This window comes from Phyllobates terribilis, unplaced genomic scaffold, assembly GCF_046119375.1.
Source record: "Phyllobates terribilis strain yellow unplaced genomic scaffold, ASM4611937v1 Scaffold_2__4_contigs__length_985480577, whole genome shotgun sequence".
Taxonomy (NCBI): domain Eukaryota; kingdom Metazoa; phylum Chordata; class Amphibia; order Anura; family Dendrobatidae; genus Phyllobates; species Phyllobates terribilis.
The window spans coordinates 144,481,552-144,496,758 of NW_027362762.1; the positions used below are offsets into that span (position 1 = coordinate 144,481,552).

The following is a 15,207-nucleotide window of genomic DNA, read 5'->3' on the forward strand; positions in this document are numbered from 1 at the left end:
GAACCACAGTATCTGCTGGTAACATAAATTTTGCAGAATCATTTCACCACTTTTTTAGCCCATCCTTTGCAAGGCCACAGGAGAAAAGAAGTCTGACACATAGTCAACGCCTAGAGACGATGGTACAGGAGTATCTCCAAGTAAACATTGAAGCCATGACTGTGTCACTGGACCCTTGCTCTTTTTGGGCTTCCAATCTGGATAAATGGCCGGAGCTAGCCACTTACGCCTTGGAGATCTTGTCATGCCCCGCAGCCAGCGTTCTGTCTGAACGTGTGTTCAGCACTGCTGGTGGTGTGCTGACAGATAAGCGCACGCGGCTCTCCACTGATAATGTAGACAGACTCACGTTCATAAAGATGAACAAATCATGGATCCGAAACGACTTTTCTACCCCTGTGTCATCCTGGGGAGAGTAAAAGCTTGATGATTGGTTAAAATCACCCTACCAATCGTTTTAAGCTTTCAAATTACTAATCATGTTTATCTGTATCTTGGCTGGAAAATAATTTGGGCTTTGTAGCAGTGTGCAGCACTGATTCTATTAGGCCATCTATAATAAGCTCCACCAGATTTAAAATTACTAATCATGTTTATCTGTATCTTGGCTGGAAAATAATTTGGGCTTTGTAGCAGTGTGCAGCACTGATCCTATTAGGCCATCTATACTAAGCTCCACCAGATTTAAAATTAATAATAATTTTTAGCTGCATCTAGCCCGGAAAATAATTTTGGGGCTCCGAGATGCGCAAGACACATAAGTGCCTTCTTGCTGCACTACCTGCAACATGACCCTCATATTGCCAGAATTTGAAGTAATCCTTACTACTGGGTTGCCACACTCTTAGATCCCCCAAACTTTTCGATCAACCTTTTCATTTTAATAAAGACCAAAAAAATGGTCATTTTTGAAATTATAAGCATTAGCAGGTTATTAGAAACTGAAATCAAACAGTTTTCAACTCAAAACTTTATTCTAGGTGATGTTACATTTTCACATAGGACCCCTTGTTCGAAAGGAGCTTCTGAACTCTCTCGTCCATTGAATTTGTCAGGTTTTGGATGGTTTCTGCTTCAATTGTTTTGCATGAGGACAGAATACCCTCCCAGAGCTGTTGCTTAGATGTGAACTGCCTCCCGCCATCATAGACACTCCTTTTGATGATGCTCCAGAGGTTCTGAATGGGGTAGAGGTCAGGGGAGCATGGGGGTCACACCATAAGTTTGTCCCCTTTTATGCCTATATCAGCCAGAGATGCAGATGTTTTATGTGCAGCATGAGATGGTGCATTATCATGCAAAAAAATGATCTTGCTGTGAAATACACGGTTCTTCTTCTTGAACCATGGCAGGAAGTGCTGTTTGAGAAAATCCACATACATTATGGAGTTCATCTTTAGCGCCTTCAGGGATCCTAAAGGGGCCGACAATCTCTCTCCCCATGATTCCAGCCCAAAACATTACTCCACCTCCTCCTTGTTGGCGCTGTATCCGTGTTTGCGTGGGGTGTCCATCAACCAGCCATCCTCCACTCCATCCATCTGGACCATCGAGCACTGCACGGCACTCATCCGTGAACAAAACAGTTTTGAAATCAGTCTTCATGTAATGTTTAGCCCACTGGAGCCGTTTCTGCTTGTGTGAAGTGGATAGAGGAGGTCGACAGGATGGCGTATGCACAGCTGCAAACCTCTGAAGGACCCTGCATCTTGTTGTTCGGGTGACGTTGGAGGCACCAGCAGCTTCAAAAACTTGTCTGCTGCTATGACAAGGCTTTTTCGCCGCTGCTCTTTTAACCTGACGTAATTGCCTGTAGGAAAGAGTCCTCAATTTGCCCTTATCAGCACGCACACGTGTGTACTGTGAATCAGCTACATACTTCTTGATTGCCAAGACACTTCATCCTGATCATCGCACAATGTTGATTGTAGTCATGCCTTGACCTAAACACTCCACAATTTGTTGCTTCTCAGCAGCCGACACATCCTTTTTCTTTCCCATTTTGGCAGAAAATGTAGGCTGCTTAATAATGTGAGACAGCCTTCTTAAGTAGTCTTGCCTTTCATTGGACACACCTGGCAAACTAATTAGCACAGGTGTCTGCAATTGCTTACAGTGATATAAAGAGCCCTGACACACATCACCATCAATGAGTTTAACTGACAAACAAACAAATTCTTCCCTTATCACTCCTAAACACTTTTTGCATAATAATTTGGAACACAATGTACATGTGCTTTTCCACAAAACACCAGTGGTTCACGTAGTGAATCTTACAGTTCTAACTTGCCAACCGTGGTCTGTATGGAGTTGTTCAATAAAGGGCCCAAAATTAAGATAACATAGATGGGAGAGGTCTCTATGAATAGGAATTCCTAAGTATTTGATACCCTGTGAGGGCCAGGCAAAGAGAAAGTTGGACTGGATGGAATCCTATATGGATTTGGGGAGGGAGACATCGAGGGCCTCAGAGTTCGCTGCATTGATTTTAAAATTTGACCATGTAACAAAGTGATCTATTTCAGCCATAACAGCATGGATGGATATATGTGATTGAGTGATATATACTAGGACATCATCAGCAAATAGAGAGCACTTGTACTCGGTGCCTCCCACCTCAATCCACCTAATATTGGGGTTATGGCGAATTGATGAGAGCAGGTGCTCCGTCACTAGGATGTATAAGAGAGGGGACAGAGGACATCCCTGCCTTGTCCCATTGGTGATTGTGAAAGGTGATGAAAATGTTCTGATGCACCCCCTGGGCCTTGGGACACCAGAGCCGGACCCTTTTTGGTGGATGCTGGTGGTTGTAGTCTTCGTGGCGGCGACCCGGTTCCGTGGCTCAGGGTGGTCAAACCAGTGGCGGTCAAACCAGTGGCGGAACTATTTATGTGGTTTTGATGTTTAAATGTCCGACTACGCCACCCGTGGATTGCGGTCAGAGTGAACCGCCGCTGCAGGGCAGACCGCTGAGGCTGGTGTTGTGGGTGCAGCAGAGCGTAGCATAACTCCCCACGGGAGGAGTATAGCCTCAGGGCAGTGTATGCGGAGGATGGGGGTGATGGTGCAGGGCAGCAGCAGTAACGACACGGAGTCAGTGATGCAGTCCAGGGCCTTTACTCACAGTTCTTATTATCCAGACCACGTCTGCAGGTAACGGCTGCCCACGTCGTACTGTGCTCACCAGGTGAGGGGCTCAGACAACTCCCAGATAACTTTGGAGCGCTTCACAGGACCCCCTTTGTGTGTCCTTTGTCTGGCCTTTCTTACCAACCCTTCTCTCCGGCTGCCTCGGGCCTCCTCTTGGTAAACTTGGCGCCAGTTTCCCTGACCCTATGTGGTGCCTTCCTAGCGGGTGTAGCGAGGGGCTGCGCCACATAAAATGTCAGAGCCTCCGGTTTCTAGCTGAGGGTCGTTTCCTGCCTCCACTAGTTTCGGGGACCGGTCTCCCCCTTTGGCCTGACCCCTCCACGCAGGTGGATTCGGGCGCGCGGTGGCGACTCGCCCGTCCGCACCCCTGGGATCCCTTCATTCCTCGAGCCTTCTCCGCTCCTCTTCCTTCCTTCTCCCTCTTCCAGGCCTGGGCCTCTGTTACTAGGCCCGCCTCCGGAGCAGAGCTCATGCAGAGCCCCTGCTCCCTGCCACTTCTGCTCAGACTTCTCTGCACTGAACTAAGATGGTGCCCACCTTTTATACTCCCTTCTCAATGCACCCAGGAACTGCTTCCTCCCTGCTCCTGCACTACAGGGTTCCCCTTCCTCAGTGTTCCCTCCCCCCACTCCAGCCAGGGACAGGGACTGTCGTGCCCATCTCAGAGGCATATTGGTCGCCCTGCCCCACTGCAATGTGGTGTAATGCATGCAGGTGTCGGGTCCTGATCCACACTCCATCCTTACCTGAGAGTGAGATATCACACCTCTGAGTGAGGTGCAATACCTCTGTAGCAACCGAGCCCTCAGGGTGCTACAGTTCCATTTATCTTCAGCCTAGGTGACGTATTGTGATACAGGGCCGTGATTTTGGCTATAAAAGGGTCCCCTAGACCCCTACCCCAAGCTTTTTAAGAGAATCATATATGGCGTGCCAGGAGACTCTATGGAATGCTTTCTCAGCATCCAACGAGAGTATCTAATTACAAATTTTTAACTGCATCTAGCCCAGGAAATACTTTGTGCCTAGTAGCAGTGTCTGCTAGTCAGCGGATTATCCCGGCTGTTAAGCAAGCTACACCACCTGTAGTTTGGACACTTAATTTTTTCAAAGGAAATGCTTCGGGGCCACGGGATACTCAGTGAAGAGCATCAGGGGGCACCCCAAGGCATAGGGGCTGGGACTGGCAGTAGGATGCCTTGCGGTGGACAGCCGAGCTCGATCCTTATGAAAGCTTTTTAACTGCAGCAGCTTTAGTGGACGCTACTGGAGCTGGAATTACACGGCTGCTGGCATGAGACTTGCCCTCCAATAGATCCTTGTAAATGGATTTAAAGTGTATTCATTCAAATTAGAGAGACAATTTAAATTAAAAAGCTTAGAGCTGCCTCCACCACAGGGGGGCTTGCTCGACCCACCAACGGACAGGCACCAGTATTTGGAGAGGGGGGCTGGCCGTCAGGGTTCACCGCGGCTCTGGCACAAACCCGGCGACACGGAGGTGGCACGGGCAGGAGCGGACTGAACGTGTCGGCTTCTCACTTTTTGGATTTTAGAAGGGCATGACATGCCTATATTTGTGTCTCCCCCTCCTTTTACTCCTCCACCTCTTTTCTTTTCGCATGACTATATGTACTTGTCACTTTTCCATGTGTTAGTTGTGTCTTCTGAGCAGTTTGTCAGCTTTTGGACACCTTTGAAGGTGTTTTCTATGTGTTTCTATGTGTTTTTGTTTGCCTGCCATTGGTTTTAACTGTGTTCGAAGGTGTTCGACGAACAGTTCGACGAACAGTTCGGCGAACACACGGGTGTTCGACGAACCGAACTCGAACACTACGGGGGTGGCTCAACACTACTCACTAGTTTGGCTGCTACCATGGGCCCTGGTAAAACCATCTCCCCCACCCTCACATGCCTGCCGCCTTGGTGCTGCCGACCGTCTGGACCTTGCAGATGTTATCCCTTCCGCATACAACTCCTCCTCCTCTACTTCCTCCACCTCCTCTTGTGCCACCACCTGACTCCAAATTCTGTTTAACATGTGCTCCAGCATGTAAATCATCGGAATAGTCATGCTGATAATGGCATCGTTAGCAATAAACATCTTCGTCGCCATTTCAAAACTGTGCAGAAGGGTGCATAGGTCCCTGATCTGAGACCACTCCTCCAGCGTGATTTGCCCCACCTCTGGATCTCGTTGGCCCAGGCTATAAGTCAGAACGTATTGCACCAGGGCTTGTCGGTGCTGCCACAATCGCTGCAACATGTGCAGAGTTGAATTCCACCGGGTAGGCACATCGCATTTTAGCCGGTGAAGTGGCAGGCCCAACGACTTCTGTAGAGATGTAAGTCGCTGAGCTGCGGGATGCGAACGGCGGAAGTGAGCACACAGCGACCGTGCCCTCTGCAGAAGGCCATCTAGTCCGGGATAGTGGGCTAAAAATTGCTGGACAACCAGGTTCAACACGTGAGCCATACAAGGCACGTGTGTGACATTGCCCCGGCGAAGGGCCGCACCCAGGTTTGCAGCATTGTCGCACATGGCCTTCCCTGGTTTCAGGTCCAGTGGAGACAACCATTCATGAAACTGGTTCTCCAGAGCTGAACACAACTCCTCAGCTGTGTGACTCACATTTCCCAGACATTTCAAAGTAAAAACCGCCTTATGACCTTGAACCCTGCTGCCAGCATAGTAAGGAGGTGTGCAGGATCCCTTCTGCGCAGTTAGAAAGCTTGTGGCATGACCAGACAGGCTTTGGGTGCAGGTGGAGGACCGAGAGGAGGTTGAGGAGGCAGAAGCAGTGGAGGAACTTCGAGATAAAGAGGATTGACGCACAACTTGTGGGGATGGCAAGACTTGGACAGCAGCCCCTTGTCCTGCTGTCACCATAGTTACCCAGTGCCCAGTCAGCGACATGTAACGCCCCTGTCCATGCCTACTCGTCCAAGTGTCTGTGGTGAAATGCACCCTGTCACACACAGAGTTTCTCAAAGAAGCGGTGATGTTGTGTGCGACATGCTGGTGGAGCGCAGGCACACCTTTCTTTGAGAAGTAGTGCCGACTGGGCATCTGGTACTGGGGCACTGCGACGGACATAAGGTCTCGAAAATCCTCTGTGTCCACCAGGCGGAAAGGCAGCATTTCTGTAGCCAAGAGCTTGCAGATGGTGAAATTCAACCTCTTAGCTTTCTCATGGCTAGGAGGAAATGGTCTTTTACTTGTCCACATCTGAGGGACCGAGGGCTGGCTGTTGCGCTTAGATGGGGTTGAGTAGGGTGTCCCCGGCAAACTGACGGTCTGTGAGGAACATGCAGGCGGAAAAGTTAGGTTGCCTTGATCCAAAGGTGGTGCTATCGATGTCGGACAGAGCTCAACACCAGCTGGTGTTTCCACCTCCAAAGAAAATGATGATCTGCCAACGCTGGCTGTTGCGGGTAAAGAGGTGGCAGGTCTGCGTCCCAAAACAGGTGTGACTGCTGTCCCCCCAGTCACAGAGGATGAAGAGGCCGCGGATGCACAAGATGTGGTAGACGGTGGTTGGCCCGGCCGGCTAGGCCGCATTGTAGCACAGTGAGCTTCCCACTGCAACTTATGCTTCATATCCATGTGCCGGTTCATGCATGAAGTACTCAAACTATGTATTTTTTGGCCTCTACTTAGCTTTTGCTGACAAATGTTACAGATAACACGAGTTGGGTCATCTTTATCGATCTGAAAAAATGCCCAGGCTATGCAAGGCTTAGCACCCATGCGACCTGAAGAGCCACCACGACTTGTGGTCAGAGGCAGAGTTGTGTTTGAGGATGCAGTTGTTGATGTGCTTCCAGTACTACGTCTCTGTCCAGGAAGGCGCAACCTGACCTCGTCATCACTAGCATCCTCCTCCACCTCCTCTGCTGACCTCATCGACTGGCTGACTGTGGGTTGACAGTAAGTGGGATCTCCAACCTCGTCATCATCACCCTGTCTGTTATCACACCCGTCGTCCTCAGAGCCAACCTCTTCCTGCCCTGACAAAAAACTAAAGTTGTCACTCCAATCAGGTATTTGAGTCTCATCATCGTCTTCCTCATTGTCTCCACCAACAGGAGTTACAGTTTGGGAACGAGGGTCTACATTATGGTCAGAACCTTCTGCGTCTGGTCCTGGATCCGACTCATAAAGATTCTGGGCATCAGTGCAGATCATTTCCTCGTCTGGATTCACAGAAGCTCTGGAGCCGACCTCTGATTCCCAGGCTGTAGTATGAGTAAACAGCTCTGCAGACTCAACCATCTGTTCTACCCCATACTCAGACGGGCAACTGGAGACTTGGGAGCTGTGAGGAAGCATATGCGATTGGGGTGACACCTCTGAGGACTGGAGTATTTGTGATGTTGAAGTTGAGGTGGAGGAGAGCCCACTTAACGGAGCACTTGATATCCGTTGAAGCACCTGCGATTGGCGTGGCCGTAAGAAAGGGATCTTATCACGTTGTCCGCTAAAAGAAGTAGACATCTTAGTTTGGCTGGAAGATGGTCTTTCTTCTGCAGATGTTACTGTTGCTTTAACACCTACCCCACGGACACAACCTTTTTTTCCCTTCCCAACACGCCTATTCCCCTTTCCACCAGCAGCAGGCCTTTTTCCACTCATTTTGGTGGTTAACTAATTCACAACTCTGGAGTTGTTTGCACAAAAAACAATGGATGGGAACCGAGCAGAGCTGAGTGGCCAAACTGTGGTATTAGCCCAAAAGTATTGGCTGGGTTAGATGCAGAAAAAAATTATATTGAATTTGCAACCTGGTGGAGGTTAGTATAGATGGACTAATAGAACAAGTCCCACACACTGCTACAAGCCGAAATATTTTTTCAGAGCTAGATGCAGAAAAAAATTATATTGAATTTGCAACCTGGTGGAGGTTAGTATAGATGGACTAATAGAACAAGTCTCACACACTGCTACAAGCAAAAATATTTTTTCAGAGCTAGATGCAGAAAAAAATTATATTGAATTTGCAACCTGGTGGAGGTTAGTATAGATGGACTAATAGAACAAGTCCCACACACTGCTACAAGCCGAAATATTTTTTCAGAGCTAGATGCAGAAAAAAATTATATTGAATTTGCAACCTGGTGGAGGTTAGTATAGATGGACTAATAGAACAAGTCCCACACACTGCTACAAGCCGAAATATTTTTTCAGAGCTAGATGCAGAAAAAAATTATATTGAATTTGCAACCTGGTGGAGGTTAGTATAGATGGACTAATAGAATGATGCTATGCCCAAAAGGTTTTTCTTCACTAGGTGCAGTAAAAAATTTGTATTCTATACACAGGTGGTGTAGCTTGCAACACAGATAGGCTTCCCCACTGACTAACACACACTGCAAGAGGACAAAAAGGATTTGCTTTGCTAGATTTAGCCAAATGCTGTGAAAAAAACTTGCACAGCACTGGCACAGACCTGCTTAGCAAAAAGTGATAGGAACTGATGTAACCTAGCCCTGAAAAGGACTGCAATTACAATTAGTCTTTACTCCCAACCTATCTATTTAAGAGCACAGACCTGCCTGATAAAAGTCATAGGAAATGATGCAACCTAGTCCTTAAAAGGACTGCAATCACAACTATTCCCTACTCCCAAGCTATCTGTAGATTTGTGCGAAAATTGGCTTGAAATTAACAAAGTATAGCGCACACAGCAACAGCGGTGCCGTCTAACACGCAGCTGCAGCAGTGAGAAAATGGTGGCGACGGGGAAAATTGCTGGGTCTTATAGGGCAAGGACATGTGACATACACTGCCAATGACACATGCCCTTGCTTGTGTGAAAAAAAGCCGTTCGCTCCATAAGTGTGCTACTGATAGGCTGACAGATTGCACCTCCCCACTGCAAATGCGGGAAAGAGAAAAAAAAATGGAGATCTTCATTATTCCTGCAGAGATCCATCCCCTGCCCCTCCCCCCACCCCGCTGTACACTCAAACTGCGTATTAACATTAATTTTCAGCATTACTGAGAAAAAATCCAGTTATGATTTTGGTGCACGAACAGTTATCGAACATAACCTCGAACAGCCAAATTTTTTTCAAATCGTTCGTGTTCGCCGAACGGCTCGAACACCGCCCAAAACAGCTCGAATTTGCGATTGGCGAACAGTTCGATTCGAACACCGATCATCTCTACCCGCGTAGTCCTTGTCTTCGCTTGCCGGCAGATCGCGGTGGACTGAAGGACCTGCGCTGACGTCATTTAGTCATGTGACGGCAGGTCCTTAAGTGTACCGCGAGCAGCCAGCAAGCCAGGACGGAGCGAAGCAAGACTCCGGGGGCCATCGGAAGGTAAGTATAGATTTATTTTTTATTTTTTATCATTCTTTCGGTCACACTACATAAATCCATGCCGTTTGCATGGATTTATATAGTGTGACCAAGTTGTCAAGCACTTTCCAAGTGATGCTAAAATCGCTTGGAAAGCGCTTGTCAACCCTCATGAAGAACGCTTCACATCTGCTTGTCCCTGGCAGGAAAACGCATGTACAATCCGCATGTACAATCCGCATGCGTTTTTTCTGCCAGGGAGATGCAGAAAAGCTCAGGAAAAAATCCTGAGCATTTCTGCATCGTGGGCACATAGCCTAAAGCTTTATTTTTTGCCTATAGTTTGCAGAATAATTCTGGAACCAAAAAATAATGTCCAGCTGTACATTACACAGAATCCATCAGCCTCCATGGAGCAGTCATGACATTAGTGTCTCCATTGATGATGAGCTTACATTGGGTTGGTTTGTAGTTCTTGACCATATAGAAACATAGCTCTTCACAGGAGCATGTGCAATAAAAATAGAAATATGATGGACCCATGAAAAGTCAATGATCCATTCTATTCATCTTAAAGGGGTTGTCCGGTCTAAGGCTGTGTGCCCACTATGTGTTTTTCAAGCGTTTTTGCCGAGGAATTTCCGCAGCGAAAACGCTTAGGAGGCCTAGATTTGGAGTCACCCCCAAAATTAAAGTGGAAAAACACACTACAGGCCGATCCAACTTTGATGTAATGTCCTTAAAACAAGTCAAAATGAGGCTCAGTATTGTGTGTGGCCTCCACATGCCTGTGTAACACGGGCACTTTAGATGCAGCGACACAGAAACACAGAGCAGCCAATATGGGGTTAATAAACAGGGGAAGTTTATAATAACAGGGTAAATCTCCATGCAGGGAGTATCAGGGGAAAATATGGGGGAATGACAAGGGAAAAGCAGGTAAAATCTATCACTGACAGTTCACAGTTTAACTGGATGTAGTAGAGTCGAACCGGTTATAATCAACAGTTTTTTTCACTTAGCTGGCTCTCGCTCCTCACAAGGCAGATGCACGCTGAGGCCGGTGTTGATTTTTCAGGCGTCCCCGCCCAAACAATGCTTTGTCTTCTGGCGGCAGCGGGCGGTCTCCGGTTTTACCCGCTGAACCCCTAGTCAATAACACGGCACCTCCACCGACCCTGCGTCTCTTCTCTAGTCGGCTTGACTCCTCCAGTCCACTGCACTCGGCTCTTGCTCCCAGTCCTGGAGCCAGGAGCCTGGACCCTCTCACGCTGCTCTGCTGAGCCGGATCTAGCTCCGCTTTCCCGTGCAAAACGTACTCGTCTCTTCCTCTCTCTAGTCACACCAGGAGTCTTTTTGTCACCTGACCTCCCAGCTCCCTCTCTCGACACACCCCCTGCTTCCCTGTCACATGACTCCTCTGCTTGCAGTCTGTCTTCCCTCTGCAACAAGAGGTACGGCCCCGGCAGTTCCGGATCCCTTGCTCTGAAAGCACTTACACCCCGGTCTTCCCCCTTACACCTGTATGACCTCCCTACAACGCCTGGGCATGCTATTGATGAGGTTTCGGATGGTCTCCTGTGGGATCTCCTCCCAGACCTGGACTAAACCATCCACCAACTCCTGGACAGTCTGTGGTGCAACGTGATGTTGGTGGATGGAGCGAGACATGATGTCCCAGATGTGCTCAATCGGATTCAGGTCTGGGGAACGGGCAGGCCAGTCCATAGCTTCAATGCCTTCATCTTGCAGGACCTGCTGACACACTCCAGCCACATGAGGTCTGGCATTGTCCTGCATTAGGAGGAACCCAGGGCCAACCGCACCAGCATATGGTCTCACAAGTGGTCTGAGGATCTCATCTCAGTAACTAATGGCAGTCAGGCTACCTCTGGCGAGCACATGGAGAGCTGTGCGGCCCTCCAAAGAAATGCCATCCCACGCCATTACTGACCCACTGCCAAACCGGTCATGCTGAAGGATGTTGCAGGCAGCAGATTGCTCTTCACGGCGTCTCCACACTCTGTCACGTCTGTCACATGTACTCAGTGCGAACCTGCTTTCATCTGTGAAGAGCACAGGGCGCCAGTGGCGAATTTGCCAATCCTGGTGTTCTGTGGCAAATGCCAAGCGTCCTGCACGGTGTTGGGCTGTGAGCACAACCCCCATCTGTGGACGTTGGGCCCTCATACCACCCTCATGGAGTCGGTTTCTAACCATTTGTGCAGACACATGCACATTTGTGGCCTGCTGGAGGTAATTTTGCAGGGCTCTGGCAGTGCTCCTCCTGTTCCTCTTTGCACAAAGGCGGAGGTAGCGGTCCTGCTGCTGGGTTGTTGCCCTCCTACTGCCCCCTCCACGTCTCCTGGTGTACTGGCCTGTCTCCTGGTAGCGCCTCCAGCATCTGGACACTACGCTGACAGACACAACAAACCTTCTTGCTACAGGTCGCATTGATGTGCCACCCTGGATGAGCTGCACTACCTGAGCAACTTCTGTGGGTTGTAGAGTCCGTCTCATGCTACCACGAGTGTGAAAGCACAACCAACATTCAAAAGTGACCAAAATATCAGCCAGAAAGCATTGGTACTGAGATGTGGTCTGTGGTTCCCACCTGCAGAACCACTCCTTTATTGAGTGTGTCTTAATAATTGCTAATAATTTCCATCTATTGTCTATTCCTTTTGCACAATAGCATGTGACATTGATTGTCAATCAGTGTTGCTTCCTAAGTGGACAGTTTGATTTCACAGAAGTTTGATTTACTTGGAGTTATAATCTGTTGTTTAAGTGTTCCCTTTATTTTTTTGAGCAGTGTATAATACCTGCACAAGATTAGAAAAGAGGTGGTAATATAATACTGTTAGGTAAAATCGTGCACTGAATTACGATTAGTTATTAAAATGACTTCTGTTAAATGACAAACAGATGACCTCTCTCTGACATCTGAACAGAAACAGAATTTCACACAATATGCATAAAGATGGTGGCTCTTGGAATACATTTATGGCTCGTTCATCGGGTGAAATGATTTTTAAGCTTGCTAATTCTATGCTTGTTTATTCTGCATGCACAGAGTGATCATTCTGTGCGCATGCAAGCTGGGTGGGCTTCTCTAAACAGGCTATTAAATGACCGCCGATCAACTACATGCATGGAATACATTTATGGCTCGTTCGTTGGGTGAAATGATTTTTAAGCTTGTTTATTCTATGCTTGCTTATTCTACATACACAGAGCTATCGTTTTGTGCTCATGCAAGTGCCGATAACGTCTGTAAAATGATGTAGAATATGATGGTGCTATATGCCGTAAGTAAATAAAAATAAAAAATACCTGATCAGTGGTCTTATATATGTACCCATACAATCTAGACCTCTATAGGAAGCTAGTGTCATATGACTTTCATGAAGGAATACATAGATACAGTGGGGGAAATAAGTATTTGATCCCTTGCTGTTTTTGTAAGTTTGCCCATTGACAAAAGTCTTGAACAGTCTATAATTTTAAGGGTAGGTTAATTTTAACACTGAGAGATAGAATATCCAAAAGCAAAAATCTGAAAAATCTCATTGTATAAATTAGATAATTTTTTTTCCATTTTACAGTGAGAAATAAGTATTTGATCCCCTACAAACCATTATGAGTTCTGGCTCCGAGTTGCCAAGCGACAGCCTCAAAATTGTAATGATTTAGAGATGGTCTGCAAAGAGGAATGGACCAAAATTCCTCCTGACATGTGCGCAACCCTCATCATCAACTACCAAAAACGTCTGACTGCTGTGCTTGCCAACAAGGGTTTTGCCACCAAGTATTAAGTGTTGTTTGCCACAGGGATCAAATACTTATTTCTCACTGCAAAATGCAAACAAAATTATCTAATTTATACAATGTGATTTTCTTGATTTTTTTGGATATTCTATCTCTCAATGTTAAAATCAACCTATCCTTAAATTTATAGACTGTTCATATCTTTGTCAGTGGGCAAACTTACAAAAACAGCAAGGGATCAAATACCTTTTTTCCCACTGTACATACTTGCATAAATAATAGGTTTTCAATCATTTCCTTCTAACTCTTCTCAAAATAGTGTATTTCATCCCAGAAACTAACATCAGATCATATACCTTTGAACCATACAAAAGGGTTTGCATGTGACCAAACTTTGACAAAATATTTTTCAACTGAGAAAACAGATTTTACTTAACAAACAAACAAGTGAAAATATTGACCAAATATTGTGATACTCATTACAGCTTCATTAGTATTGTGCTGGGTAACGGAATAGCTGCCTTTTCTGTAAAAATTAGTATTTGTTTTAGGGTATAAATGCCAAAGATTTTTGCTTATCTGTTTTCCAAAAATGTTCCTAATTATAGTAATACATTTTCATAATCTTAAAGTTTTCCTAATACAAATATTTTCAACAGGCATTGATTCCTTCTGTGCTGACTAGATAGGAATTACTGTGAATCAGTGCCATACAAATCTATACTGCGGCACCCATAATCTGCTATGAGCCCACACTGTACCTCCGTGCGCCTCTGCTATGCTATGGGGGAACATAAGACATCTCTTTCCTCATGGACGCACATGAAAACTGTCAACTAAGATAACTATGGCATGTGCCACAAGATGAGGTATCACACTGGTATTCTTTACTTGAAGCGTTTCTAGGAGAAAATACGATGAAGAGCACTGGAAGGTTCCCAAAAATTTGTATTACACCAGGGAAGATCCCAGAAACTGGACCTGTCCCTCATCAATTATCATGTATTTAAATCCTGAGACGTTGAGTTTTTTTGCAAGAAAATACGATTTCTGATTCACATGATATTAAAGGTCATCTGAAGACCTTTAATAGTTTGAGAATAATTATTTCTAATTGTAATTATTATTACTTGTATGGTTCATCCCATTAAGACTTTAGACATTGACTTATATATCTTTACAGATAGGAGCATAATAGTGATAATCATCACTTATAATGATCAAAACTAAATAACAAAAGAAGAACAATAAACCCCAAAACTGAAACAAAAAATAGTATTATTAATTAAAAGATTTAAAATAATATTTATAATTACAAATAAATGTATCATTACGCTAATTATAATGATATAACTGTGTAGTACAATCATTATTGTACTATACAGTTATGTTACAATTCAGCATTACATTGTTATTTAGATGCTGCAGACATTTGTTACTTACTTGTTTTCCACTCTCATACAAAATCTCGCTAGTGATAAATGAAGAAGTGAGATGTTTAACGCAGGGATATCATGTATGTGTCAGACCATGCAAGATTTCAGCCCCTCCACTCTGTCCTCATCACTTAAAACCTCTTCCTCATACTTTGATCAAACCTGTAGAAGCCACAGAAGCGAACTATCACAGCGGAAGCCACAGAAGTTTGAGACTGAGATGCACCAAATTATCAGAAAATGGGTAAAAAGTTAACTAGTTGGTGAGAACAGATGTCTATTTGTAGTTTATTGTTCCTTAGCAGCACAAGGACATGTATTCAAAAGAATGTTTCGAAGTCAAGGTGCCTCCTACACCTTAGACAACTGTCAGCCGACAGCTATCTCTCACACCTAGCCCATACACATGACCATTCTGCTCGGCCAAACGTCCATATGTTTTCCATGGGGAGAAGGAGTAAAGTTGCCTTTACACTTCGCAATGTGCAGCGTTACACAACTGTCAACCAACAGCATGTTTGCCGACCCACTTCAGATGTAC

General features: G+C 46.0%; 1 protein-coding gene across 3 annotated transcripts in view; it reads right to left on the minus strand.

Moving 5' to 3' along the window:
• Nucleotides 1–14,831, minus strand: part of ITGB7 (integrin subunit beta 7) — a 129,888-nt gene extending 115,057 nt beyond the window's left edge. For 2 of the 3 annotated variants that reach the window (XM_073669955.1, XM_073669950.1), the window contains exon 1: nucleotides 14,674–14,830. The gene's annotated coding sequence lies outside the window, so the exon portion shown is untranslated. Of the gene's footprint in view, nucleotides 1–14,673 lie in introns of all 3 variants that reach the window. The other variant, XM_073669948.1, reaches the window with a different exon arrangement.
• Between the last annotated feature and the right edge of the window lie 376 nt (nucleotides 14,832–15,207).